This window comes from Staurois parvus, unplaced genomic scaffold (assembly GCF_062004578.1).
Source record: "Staurois parvus isolate SC_StPar_1 unplaced genomic scaffold, SC_StPar_1.0 ptg000355l, whole genome shotgun sequence".
Lineage (NCBI taxonomy): Eukaryota > Metazoa > Chordata > Amphibia > Anura > Ranidae > Staurois > Staurois parvus.
The window spans coordinates 122870-135058 of NW_028318151.1; the positions used below are offsets into that span (position 1 = coordinate 122870).

The 12189-nt window shown below is 39.8% G+C and overlaps 1 pseudogene; it reads right to left on the bottom strand.

Annotated features, from left to right (window-relative positions):
• Window positions 1–2750: 2750 nt before the first annotated feature.
• Window positions 2751–2907, bottom strand: LOC149456590 (U2 spliceosomal RNA; annotated as a pseudogene).
• Between the last annotated feature and the right edge of the window lie 9282 nt (window positions 2908–12189).

Sequence of the window (12189 nt, forward strand, 5' to 3'; positions counted from 1 at the left end):
TGTTCTCTTTTTGACGCATATTGTGCTTGCTGCATTGCATACATGTGATATTCATATCCATAGTATAATTTTTGGATTCCCTGATTGGGATTTACCATCATGGTAATAGCTTAATCTATTATATCTTACATTACGGTATGCCTATGGTATAATTTTTGGATACACCTCCTTTGGGAAGTGTTCACCTATGTGTCTGTGCTACAGGGACATTAGACTCTTGTAGTCATTTTTTCTGCTGCACATGCATTCAGACCGGTTTTGGTGTCATTTTATATGGTTTTAGGTCTGTGTGTATTGTCTCATACTGTGGTGATGGTAAACCAGGGCGATTGCCCATATGTCATATTTATATATGTGTAATAAAGCATAATTTTTGGAAATTTTTCTGAGTGTCACGTTCTGTTCACTATGTAGCCGCTTTTCTGTGAATCTCTTTTCACAAATCCCCCTTTTTGTTATGAATGGTTTGTACCTTGTGGTGAACCCTCTGTATTTGCTCTCGTGAAGTCTTCTCTTTATTGTAGACTTTGACAATGATACGCCCACCTCCTGGAGAGTGTCCTTCACTTGTCTGGATGTTGTGAATGGGTTTTTCTTTACCATAGAGAGGATTCTACGATCGTCCACCACTGTTGTCTTCCATGAACATCCATGCCTTTTTATGTTGCTGAGCTCACCATTGCATTCTTCTTTCCTCAGAATGTACCAAACTGTTGACTTGGCCACTCCTAATGTTGCTGCTATCTCTCTGATGGATTTGTTTAGTTTTTGAATCCTTACAATGGCTTGTTTCACTTGCATGACAGCTCCTTTGAACGCATGATGTAGATTCACAGCAATAGATTCCAAATGCAAATACCACACTTAGAATCAACTCCAGACCTTTTACCTGCTTAATTGTTGAAGAAATAACGAAGGAGTATCCCACACCTGGCCATGAAACAGCTTTTGATTCAACTGTCCAATTACTTTTGGTCCCTTGAAAAAGGGGGGATGGTTACTCTTAAGAGCTGTAATTCCTAAACTCTTCTTCCAATTGGGGTGTACATACCCTCAAATTAAACCTGAGAGTGTGCACTTGCAGCCCATATCCATTATATAGCTAGAACTTGAATGTGTTTTGGTAAATACCTGAAAAAATCTAAAATTGTGCCTGTGTCCAAATATATATGTATCTAACTGTAAATGAGGATAATGGGGGGGGGGGGGTTGCCAAAGATCAACTGCCTAGTTACAGGGACAACTTGGGACATAAAGAATTTCTCACAGCATGTTGTTTAGCTGCCCATCTATACATCTATATGCAAACTTACTGCAGAATTTCACTGCACTGCTTTATTGAATAATAAATATAATAATTGCCATTATTTTTTAAAAGTATATCAGAATCAGTTTTTTAAATTTTGAATTGAGTAGATAATGGTCAAACTCCTGGTGTATTTTTTTTATGTCTTTGTCCCATTGGGGAGGTTTCTCTTTAAATCCTCTTCTACAGGCACAACAGGAAGTGAGAAGGAATCTCTTAAAAGTAAGAGAAATCCCTTCTTAGACAGTTTTTTTTTTCCTTGGAAGTGCGAAAAAAACGAAAAACCCCTAAGTGAACAAAAAAACGTGCAAGTTCAAAATACAAACACAAAAAAGTGCACTTAGGGGTGTGCTTTAGTCCACCCCCACCAAAGGGGTAGGACCTCTACCCTGATCCCCCGGGGCGCATTGGCTCCTGACAGGGATTGAGGTTTCCACATGGTCCACCTTGCTAAAAGGCCTGGCGGACCATTTTCCATGTTGCTAGCCGAAGCCAACCATCAAGTACTAGGTCAGGGGGCTCTCCCGAAGGGAGACCCCCCAGGAGCAGGGGAGGAAGGAACCAAAAGGCCGCACATCCTCCCCCTAGACATCAGGGCAGACCAGAGGACCCACAGCCTACCCTACCATCCTTGAGAAAAAGACACTACTTATTAGACAGTTTTTTTTTAAGTCCGCGGAGGTGTGAAAAAATGAAGAACCCGTAAGTGGACAAAAAACGTGCAAGTGCAAAACACAAAAACAGTGCACTTAGGGGTGTGCTTTAGTCCACCCCCCAAAGGGGAAGGACCTCTACCCTGATCCCCCGGGGTGCAAGGCTCCTGACAGGGACTGAGGTTTCCACATGGTCCACCTTGCCAAAAGGCCTGGCGGTCCCCTTTCCTTGTGGCTAGCCTAAACTGACCACCAAGTACTAGGTTAGGGGGCTTTCCTGAAGAGAGACCCCCCCCCAAGGAACAAGGGAGGAAGGAACCAAAAGGCCGCACATCCTCCCCCTAGACTTCAGGGCTGGTCAGAGGACCCACACCTTACCATCCGTGAGAAAAAAAAAACACACACATAATTGAAAGGTGACAAAAATGTGGGAGAAAAAAAAAAATAAAAAGTGGTCGTGCAATTGTGCACTGGCTAGGCCCTAAAGCCTGTAGTATAAAAATTGCCCTGGACTTAGCCAAAAGGCCTAGCCCTAAAAGGCTCAGTGCACAAAAAGTGTTTGGAACAGTGACCATGTGCACTTTTCACATGTGGGATCCCACCCCCATGTGCTATTAAGAGCACCCCTGAGGCAACCACTAAGGGGGCACTGCTCCACGGACTCTCTGCCTCCCCGGCCCTTGGCCAGACAAGTAGATCCATTCAAATCAGGAGGATCTGGGCCCCTTCGGTTTTCCTGGGGGAATTACTTCCGGGTCCCAAATGCCTGTGTGCACCACGGTTTCTGTTCCAGCAGGTAATAGCCTTCAGAGCCCCCATCATACCAGCAGGGATACTATACAGCCAACCATCCTCGCCAAGGAGCAAGAATGACGGCAGAGCACCCCTACTGGACACTGATAAGAACAGATACTACACTTGATCTTAGCCAAAAGGCTGAGAAGTGACTTCTTCTTAGTTGTCACAGATTATGGAAGATTTCCCATCCGTTTCTGTTTCTATCACAATTTCACATCACTTTCATTCCCAGTGACAGTGGTGTTGAAAGCAAATAGGGAGAGTCAATCTCCCTAATAGAAACACATAGAGCAAAAGTAAAATCTGATAAGGGTTCTAATCCCTCACTACTTGGTCCAAAATTAAATAAAGTTTATTAAATAAAGATACATTTAAACAATAATATTTTATATACATTTTGGGTAAAAACAGCTGATTAGGAACCATTTACCATAGTCATGAGAACATATACATTTTAATTTCCATTGATTTTCCATGCCAGTTTTTAGAGTAAAATTGTCTTTAGTTCTGGACCCTCTCAGGAATTTGTGACATGTAAATGTATGTAGGTTAGTTGTTTTGTAGATTTAACAATGCAGATTATCTGTGACACTCCTAGGCCACCCAGCTCTTATCACGCTAGTTAAAAGCAGGTGGAAGCAGAGAATAATACATAAATACTTGTAAATTGCCACGGGAACATTGAATGAATAAAAGGAAAAGAGATTGGAATATTGCTGGCTGTATGTTTTCACACATCTACAGGTTATTTTAGAAATGCATGGGGTCTAATCCTAAAATAGCTTTACAGACTGTGGAAGTGCAAGTTTTTATTTTTAGCCTGGTGAAGACTGGTCACTGAAGCTTTTTGGATACTCAGCATAAAATATTGTGAAATGACAAACTGAGCCTGATTAAGCTGGCTTTACAGGCCCTGGCAAATTGAGCTCATGTTATGTTAATCTTCCCAATAGATTGATGCAAATCTGTAGGATGCAACCTTCCAATTCCCAGTGAGAACGTCCATATTTGACAATAAAAATACTTAGGCAGATGTTCTATTACATCTCTTTGGTACCCAAGTAGGTAAAAGAACCAACAAAGGGTTTGGTGAAAAGAAAAAGGCTGGTTTGATTCTACATATTGTAATGTGTGTTTAAAGCTGGTAAATAAAACAGAATAGCTATAATTCGTGACCCCCTTGACTTTATTGACCTGAGACCAATGTCACTCTTGACTTCCTGGAGTAATATCTTAAAGTGTTACTAAATCCATGACCCTGCATTCACTATATCTGGTCTCCCACAGTACACAGAACATGTAAGTAGTAAATTGTAGTAAATGTAAACTGCAAAATACCTTTTCTCATCAGCAGTTAGAGCAGTCTAATCAGTGTCTAAACAGATTTCTTTCAGTGTCCAGCTGAGCACTGTTTATAGCTTGTAGGAGAAGTTTTCATTCTCCTTTCACTGCCCTATTTGATTGCATAACCTTTGACCCTCTATCTGGACAGTGCTGATTGGCCCTGTGCTGATCACATGCACTCTCCCAAGAAATAGAAAAAACTCTGTAGCATTACACACCAAAATGAGCATGTGCAAAGTGTCCCTAATGCTGTGTTCTATCAGGAGATGAAATGGGGAATGTGGAAAAAGGGGAGAATTAGAGAAGACAGGATCAAACATCCTTCTTACACAATGCAGAGGATTAACCCATTAGGTTCCATAGTGAGTTTAACAAACATTCTTTACTGCATATACAGACTGATTTTACTGTTGTGGGTTTAGTGACACTTTAAGATTATTATGCAATACTCTAAGTAAAAGATCCTACATTTGGTTAAGGATTGCCTTAATTAATGGACATAAATTTAAATGAAGGAGGAGCTTTGACAATGTCAACCACAAAGGAGCTTCAAAGACATATTCTAAAAAATTTTATGCTGATGATGGTCATAGACAACTAGAATCACTGATTTTCTGGATCTGACTAGTGGAGTAAACATTGTCTTTTGTCTGATTATGGAATGGGAGTATCCTCCTGCACTTTATATAGAAATATCCCTATAATAATAGCTGCTGTCACTCGCCTAAACCAATAAGTGATCAATGGTTAACCCTGATGAAGTCACGATGCACGTGACGCAACGCGTCAGTACGCCATATCCGGTTTTAAGTTACGTCACTTCCGGTCACGTGGTGACGCACGTCCGGACGCAGCGGCCATATTGGTTTCCCCTGGTGTCATGCAATACACCCATGGAATGGGGTGAAAACGCTGATGTAACAAAAAATATATGTGAGTGCAATATTTTTCTTTCATGCTGTCTTTATTAAACGTTATTGCACTATGGAAGGATTTCTCTTGTGTCTTATATACTACTGAGTGGAATAGAGAAGTCTTCAATACCCCTGTGATCCCTGGATGAGCTATCTACACATAAGGATCTGATACAGAGGAGAGTAATAGCCTTTTGGCCCTGTGTGGGTCAGTGTGGGGAGGTGAGCAGGCACTGCTGCCATTTGAAGATTTGTGCACTAGAAGTGAAGATCACTTTTCCACGAAGTTTCACTTGCATGGACTTTGTCTAATTTTGATTATTCACAGATGGTGGTCCTATATTTGTGTGATTCACAGTTATATGATAAAATAATTTGACTGAATTTTTATATATGCACATGGTATTGTTGTCATTACCATTTCACGTTTAGATTGTCCAATTTGCACCGATGTATATATGTATATGAGCTTTTTCTCACAGAGCACTAATTGTTAGGTATAATAGGCACTTTAGTATTTATTTATTGATAATAATTATACAGTGCTTCACTAATTTATGTTAACACATTGATCACCTTTTGTCTGATTATGGATTTCTTAATTCCACTGCACATTATTCTTGTACAAGAAATATATTACAGTGTTTTCATTGACTAGCCTAGACGTGGAGCCTTTTAGTGGATGGTTGTGCCCTGGTGAGCCTTGTTATTCAGCATACCCAGACTGGTGATATATAAAACGTGTAGGAGGAGTCAGGGTGATGGGTTGCACAGTGGAGAACTAGCCGAGAGGGACCTCTCCTATGGGAGAGAAGGAGCTAGCCTGCAGTCTGTGCCAGCAAGAGCATAGGCACCTGGACCTGGAAAGGTTCAGGCTTTCAGTTTCTGAACGTCATTTCTGGGCCCTGTGTACTGTGGTAAGCTCCTAACTCCAATGTACTGGAATAAAAAGAGACATGTCACCAGCTGCAATGTGTCACAGGGGTGGAGGACCTATTTGTAGGTGTGGTGTTCCCCCCATTCTTACAGACACAGAAACTCTAGACTAGATGTAAAATTAAGCTGGGTAAATTCATACCACATTCGTGTTTTTGACCAATTTTTTCAACATCTTAAGCAACAATATTTCAAAACTTCTACACTGCTACAGATACTGACACATGGATAAAGTGCCTTATACTTAATTCATGTGAGGTGTACAATACACTTGCGCTAACTGTAAAATGCAAAACTCCCATGAACAAATGTAAGGTCATCTGATGTTTTATAAATGTACAGGAGCTCATATTGCACTAAGCTGGCCTCTTCCCACCATGGCCTGACACCTTCTAGCGGCTGTTGGTGCTGCTTAACAAGGAATGACCCAGAATATGTGTCCATTGACACCACTGGTACCACTGACACCACTGGTGACACACAAGCATACTCAATAGGGCAAGGGTTGGACTTTGCTGTGTGCTTAAAATAAAGACCACTGAGCTTACATCAGTGTATAAATGTATTGATGATGATTTACTAAGTATTTGAGAATCTTCATTCAATAAATTGTAGTTGTGTTCACTTTAAATGCCCAATCATGTGCAAACAATATAAATAAACAGTATTTTTCTTTTCACATGATTAGATAATTATCTAATCATGTAAAAAAAAAATACTGTTTATTTAAGTGTGAACAGCCTAGAACCAAGAACCTGATGATGATTCGTGCACAAGTGTGGACTGCAGGAGAGAGCAGCTCTGTGTCTGTACACAAGACATCACAGTGCTGGCCACGCCCCCCTGCACTGACCAGAGCTGCTGCTATCTGCCCTGTGTCTCCCTTCCACTGGATTCTTCAGGAAAGATTAACCCCTTCTACCATTAGAAGCACAGACTCAGGGCTGAGGCTTACATATGCAGCATGCTGCTGAGTATCCCAGTAGTCAGACATGTCACTCAGAGCAGCACTTGCATTCACCCCCTTTGCAGGGGGGGGAGGGGCAGAGATTGTTTACCTGCAAATAACAACAAAGGGCCAGAAGAGAACTAGGAAAATGAGGAAATAGAATTTTTTTCCCTAAAACCTGCTTAGCTTATGTTCATATTGCTGACCATCAGATTTACAGTACTATATTTTTTTTATATAACTCGGACAACCCCTTTAAGGTATTTTTGGCATTTTATATCTTAAATGCACTTATGTGAATTAATTAATAGTAATTTGGACTTTAAATTTTGTTAAAAACCCATAATATAAAAAAACCCCAAAAATTAAAAATAATTGATACATTTGAAGACAATTTTGCATTTTGTGGCAAATCATGACGTCTAGGAGTTTTTTCAATATTTTATTTGTTTTCAGCACACCAAAATACATGGAAATTAGATGAAAATAATCAAACAGCTTTTTAGTCGCAGACCTGTGTAATTAAACTTAATGCTCACACAATTTCATAGGAAAAGATTTTTCAAAACCTTGCAAAAAGCCAAAACCGCCGCATCGACAGTTCAGGTCTGCTACCCAGAAGGACATAAGATCATGCTTCCTTATTTTAAAAATATCAAAACCATAAGTGATGTTTGAAATGATATATAGTATATAATTCTTTAAATACTTGAAATTAAATTATTTTAATTGGAATACCTTGTAGTTTCATGTTTCACTAAGATTATCCTTTGAAATGACCCAAACACCAGTATTGTAGTTTCTTTATAAACATAGTAAGTAAAGCTTTCTCTGATCATGCAAGTCTTTTGTTTTGTGTTCTTAACTTTCATCCTTCCTTTACTTCTATTTTTAAAAGTTATTCTTGTGAAAACCTTTGGGCCAGTTGCATGCATAGAGCAGGTTATGAAACAGCTTCCTGCTTATTTGAAACAAGAAGAAGATGAAGAAACTAAAGAAACTAAGCTACTTATCTTTATTACTAGCTCAGGATCCTGATTTTCCTACTTTCCATTTAAAGATTAGTGCCTATGAATTGTGCAGAACTGCTGTTTTCATGTCAGACTCACACTGCCCATGACGGTCTGCGATCTGTTACCCATTTCTAAACCAAGACCAATGTTAAAACAAATGGAGCTTGGCAGCCATGTGAAGCTCAAGATCCGCTTTCAGATCTATTAAAATAGGATTTAGGCAGCTAAGAGCCAGATATGTTATAACATACTTCCTCCTCTAAATCAAACAATATGATTAATATTTTGTCACATGTGGATAGCTTCCAGCATTTCATGGGTAAAACTCTATTGTTCCAAATACTTCTAATTTAGAAAAATACTATAGTACTCATCATCACTTGTTTCACAAATTCTGTCCCTTTCTGAACAACTTTTTGATAGCTTTGTAAAATAAAAAAGATATTTGCTATTCCTTCTTGTGTATGTTTTAAAAGCTTGTAACATCAGTGAAAGCCCACACAGAGGAAAGAAGCAGAATTTTAGTAACTTTTCTAGGTCTGACTATTGTTGTATAACAAAAAATGATAGCCACCCCCGATCTCCCTCCCCCCTTCCCAATCCTTATAACTAATATCTGTACCTTTTTTTTTTTTTTTTAAATCAAGGTTCTAACACCCACAAATACCTATGTAATGAGCTAGCAGCTCAGAGAGCACACAGAAGCAAATAACACAGAACCTGAAGTGGGGGTGTTTATTGGGGGACTTGGGCATACAGGAGAGGGATACAATAGTACACAGCAAGTAGAAATAGTCTTTATGGTGACAATAGGGACAGGAAGAGGGAATAGTCCAGAGTAGCAATGTGGCACAGCAAGGAGAAAAAAAAAGCATAAGGGACCATAGACGCTGCATAAGTCCGACTGTCCTGGGTAGTAGGTGAAGTGGTCTTGGCATGGGGGACCTAGGCAGGGCACTCCGTGGAGGACTCTGGGCACACAGCAGAGAGGGCAGGCAGTGCAATTGGTGGGGGACTCCAGGCACACACAGGTTCTGACAGCAATTGGCTCCTGCAGAAAAGTGTCTACAAAGTAGGAAAAAATGGGAATTCTTGTGTTTATGAAGCAGGCACACTAGTAGCTGGCACATGCAGGATCTTTGATGCATTGTCAGGCAGGCAGATGTGGGCAACAACCAGGCAGCAGAATCGCTGAATCAGGAAACATAAAGTGTTACTAAACCCAGGACCCTGCATTCACTATATCTGGTCTCCCACAGTACACAGATTATGGAAGTGCAATTATTTTAGTATATATAAACTGCTAAATACCTTTTCTCATCAGCAGTTAGAGCAGTCTTTTGACTTCTATCAGTGTCCAGCAGAGCACATGTTAAAGCTTGTAAGAGGAGTTTTCATTCTGCTCTAGGAAGATGCAGAACCCCTGGCTTATGTCTGGACAGTGCTGATTGTCCCTGTGCTGATCACATGAGCGGGACACTGGAAGAAGAGGAGGATCCAAGAAGTCAGGATCAAACAGCCTTTTTAAACAATTCAGAGGATTAACCCCTTAGGTTCCAAAGTGAGTATAACAAGCATGTCTTAGAGCATATACAGACTGATTTTACTGTTGTGGGTTTATTAACTAAGCAGCAAAGTCAGGGTCAGGCCAAGAACAACATAAGGCAAGCAGAGTACGTATTGGAATAGCAGGCAGGAAACAAGATTGGGTTCAGCTGGAGTCAGCAATGGAGTATCAGGATCAATCAGATTCAAATGAAGCTGGATGAGAACACAGAAGGAAGCATGGGATGAGGTGATAAGTAGTAGAAGCTGACAACCACTCAATGATCTTCTGGACTCCTGTACAGCTCTAAATAGGCACCAAAACATCCGTGCTTACATGCATGCTCATCTACACTAACATGGCACGCATTGATGTGCTTACAGTTTTCATTCTTTGTGTGGATGCACGACATGTACTATGCACATACACATATCTTTGACCACAGCAATGCACACAATTTACTTGACAGAGCACTACCAGCATCCATGTCATCAGGATGGGATGTGGCTGCTTTTAGCGGTACTTGCCCATAATCCAGCCATGGAGATCAGAGGGTTGGGATGGACCAGAACATATATTAAGGTATTAATGTAAATGTCAGAACCTTTATTGTAAAAATGAGGAAATTGGGAGGATCATTTTATTTACAGGCAGTCTATTTAGTTTTTGAAGTAATAACATTTCTCTAGGTTACAGGTTCTGGGTATCTAATAAGAGAAGCTATGCCAGGTCTTCTCAGATACCCGTAATAGTAGCACCTAGGGTCCCCCTTCCACTTAACTTATCCACTAGGAGTACAGACATAGTGATTGCTTTTGATTGAAAATTTCAACATATGACTTGATAAATTTATGATATTTGATAGTCCTCCCGAAGAAGAGGAATTGTCTATGAAATACAATGAGGGATCTTGAGTCTAATACATCTGATATACACTACATTGTAAATGTGTTTTTGTTCACAAGCATAATCATTTCCTTGTTACTATAAGAGATGTTGTTAAAAGCCCTATCTTGGGTTCTTGAAGTACATTTTATGTATAGCATTTTTTAGGTAATATCTTTTTTTAAAGATTTTTTTTAACTAAATAAAATGAATTGTGTTTTATAACATTTTTCTAATGATGTAAACTATTTCTATACCTTAAAATTCACATTTATTCCTAATATTTGTTGGTTTTCTGTTTATTTGGGATGAGGTATGCCCTTTAAAAGAGAGCTGGTTGGAATCCTTATGGCTTCGAAAGAAAGAAAGAAAGAAAGAAAGAAAGAAAGAAAGATGTAGAAGATGTCCTTACAATTATGTTTCCTTGAAAACATTGCTATAAATTTCATAAAGTGGAGAACTTCAACCTAAACATATTTGTTTGTTTTTTTTAGGGTCAGAAAATTACTGACCCTGTGCAGAAATCCATTAATACAGTTGTTCATTCAGATTTACAAATGGTTATGTTGAAAACACACAAACCCATAGAGGAATCCACACTGATTTCTCCATGGCAGAGTGAAACATCTAAACCTTAATAGGTTATGTGGTCAGTTTCCACCAGAAGCCAGAATAACTTAAGCTGACCACATCTGCCAGTTGCAACAAGCAAATTCCAATCAATAGCATATCAATTCAAACATTCCTTTTGAAAATCAAGCAGTCAGGAAATTAAATTTAGATTGATAGGCAGCATTTGTTGCAAAATCCATGTTATCAATTAGTAATTGCATCAAAAGTGAACAGTTCCTTCATTGCGCATCTGCCACATATACAGTTGCAATAAAAAGTATGTGAACCCCTTGGGATTACGTGGAGTTTTGCATGAATTGGGCATAAAATGTGCTCTGAACGTCATCTAAGTCACAATAGAAGAACACAGTCTGCTGAACATAATACTACACAAACATTAGATCTTGCCATGGTTTAATTGCACATAACATGTAAACATTCACAGTGCAGGGAGGAAAAAGTATGTGAGGCCCTAGCTTAATGACTTCTCCCAGAGCTAATTGGAGCCAGGAGTGAGCCAACCTTGACTCCAATCGGTGTGATGATATTGGATGTGTTGCTGACAGCTGTCCTGCTCTTAAAAAACACACACCTGTTTTGGGTTTACTGGTTTCAAGAAGCACTGTCTGATGTGAACCATGCTTTGCAGAAAAGAGCTCTCAGAAGACCTACGATCAAGAATTGTTGACTTGCATGAAGCTGGAAAGGGTTACAAAAGTATCTCCAAAAGCCTTGATGTTCATGTGTCCACGGTAAGACAGACTGTCTACAAATTGAGAAAGTTTAGCACTGTTGCTACTCTCCCTAGGCTTGGTCGTCCTGTAAAAATGACTGCAAGAGCACAGCACAGAATGCTGCATGAGATAAAGAAGAATCCCAGAGTGTCAGCTAAAGACCTACAGAAATCTCTGGCACATGCTAACATTTTTGTTGACACATCTACAATAAGGAAAACATTAAACAAGAATGGAGTACATGGGAGGACACCACGGAGGAAGCCATTGCTGTCCAAAAAGAATATTGCAGCACTTTTGAAGTTTGCAAAAGAGCACCTGGATGTTCCACAGCACTACTGGCAAAATATACTGCGGACAGATGAAACCAAGATTGAGTTGTTTGGGAAGAACACACAACACTATGTGTGGAGAAAAAAAAGGCACAGCACACCAACATCAAAACCTCATCCCACTGTAAAACATGGCGGATGGAGCATCATGGTTTGGGGCTGCTTTG